Here is a 2,092-nt window from a genome sequence, read left to right as displayed (position 1 = left end):
GTGTTCGAGGAGCCGAGTGACCCGACACCATGCGCTTACGGCAGGTGCTTGCCTCTTACAGCCTTTCTCGGTGGTGTCGGCTTCTCTCCTACCTTTAATACCGCCTCGGTTAAGAGCCAGACCCGAAAGAAGTACCTTGGCATCTGCCTCGCTCTCTGGACGGCCGCGCGCGAGTTTCGGATCGTCGGTGGCTCTCGACCACGAGAGGTGGGGAAGAGGAATCGAGCCACGCGCCAACCATCCCCTCTACTCTCTTCCTGCTCGCGTCTTCGCCAACCTTCCATGTACTCTGTCACCTCTCTCTCCCGATATTACACATCGCTTCCTGAAAAAAAATAATCATCCTTATTTCAACGGAATCGAATCGAAGTGGATACTTTTTTTTTTTTCCTTTTTTCTTTTCTTCTTCCACTCCATTGTTTCGAACCGATATCGCGATGCGGGCAAAGTTGCAAACATAAATTGGTAAACATAATGACGTGTGTGAGAAGCGCGCGTGTACAATTGCCGTTACCTTGTCGGTACTCGAACATCGTCCACTGTGACATCGATAATTAAAATCGATATAAAAATCGGATCGCATAATCCGTTCCGCGCGTGCGAGGTAATCGATCTTTCGCCGGAGCAAAATATCGTATAGGTGAACTGGTTTTATACGAGGGCAGGTGACTCGGTGTGACTCGAGAACACAGCTTCGCTTCGCTACTTGTTTTATTCGTCCTTTAACCGAGTCTTGACACGGTAAACGTGTCGTTTTTACCAATTAAAACGAGCGACTTCTTCTCGATAACGGATTTTTTCTAATTCGTCTCGCGGATTGAATCGTGGAAGGCGAGTGTAATATCTCTCTCTTAGGGAATGGGCGATAACGGAAAATGTTGTGCACGTTTACTTAGGTTTTCCTCTTTACTTACACGCGGATATAAGTTAATAGGTTACTAGGGGGAAGAAACGTCCTTGAACGAACCAGAAGATCCTGTATCTCCGCTATTATTGAAGCTTACCTTGAATTTCAAGGTATATCTTTAGATTTCGCAGCTGTAATGCCAACTAACGCCTTGTTAATCTCTCTCGTCCTTTCCTCGCGCCTTGTATTTCCGACAAAATGATTTAACGCGCGGAACACCACGGGGCCGCGGATTAAGCGAATTTCAAATTCATTTACAACGAGTGGTCTTCTTCGTATGAAAGATGATTTATGTCACGCATATACTTATTACACATATCCCATAGTGTAAAGATGCGGATCGAATTTTTACACGTAGTTTTAGTACATGCATATATTTTCGTGATTGAATCGCATCGAATCGATTCGTGAATCTTGAAAGAGCGGATTGTTGAACCAGTTTATTGCCAAATTTCTCACAATGGTTCGAATATATAGAAACTGGACCAAAATTATTTTTTTCCAGGTTTTGAGCTTATATATATATGGAGATTTAATTTTCAAAAAACCAATACTCGCTTTTTATTATAATTTTTTATTTCATTCAGAAATGTGTATAACATAAAAATACGACTAAATATATATAAAATAAAATTGTATAAAAAATATACAAATATAGAAATATTTGTGATTCGAACTCTCGAAGTAATAATGGTTCGCGTTGCACAGTGGTTCGAGTAATAGGGGCTAACTTAGGACAAAATTATTTTTTTCTGATTTTGAGCTTATATTTTTTATTTTATATATTTCTAAAAATTTAATTTTTAGAAAACAATATTGCTTTATTATAATTCATGATATTATTAAAAATATACAGAAAAATAAAATATTTAACCAAAAATGAAAAAATCAAAACAAAATTACAATTTTTTAAAAATACACTTACAATTAAAAAAATATGCTAATTTTATTCACTATTTCAATCTGAATCCAATGACTTGCGGAAGGAAAGATACAGATAGATTGAATAATTTGTATTACAAATTGAGAGAATCGAATCTATTGAGGGAAAAAAAAAAAATGCAAAACGTGACTACCCCAAAAGTCTGGTTCTCGCGTCGTCGAGAAAGAATAGGGAAGAAAGTGCGAAATCTCTTGTCCGCGAAAGGAAGAGAGATTTGAATGGACGTCCTGCGAAAGACAAAG

General features: G+C 38.4%; 1 long non-coding RNA gene across 1 annotated transcript in view; it reads right to left on the bottom strand.

Moving 5' to 3' along the window:
- Positions 1-6: 6 nt before the first annotated feature.
- Positions 7-2,092, bottom strand: part of LOC102679055 — a 70,293-nt gene continuing 68,207 nt past the window's right edge. The window contains exon 3 of the long non-coding RNA XR_421306.2: positions 7-325. This is a non-coding gene — a long non-coding RNA (uncharacterized LOC102679055). The remainder of the gene's footprint in view (positions 326-2,092) is intronic.

The sequence above is a fragment of the Apis dorsata genome, unplaced genomic scaffold, assembly GCF_000469605.1.
Source record: "Apis dorsata unplaced genomic scaffold, Apis dorsata 1.3 scaffold_129, whole genome shotgun sequence".
In the NCBI taxonomy this organism is placed as follows: domain Eukaryota; kingdom Metazoa; phylum Arthropoda; class Insecta; order Hymenoptera; family Apidae; genus Apis; species Apis dorsata.
This window is presented reverse-complemented; position numbering and strand designations above follow the sequence as displayed.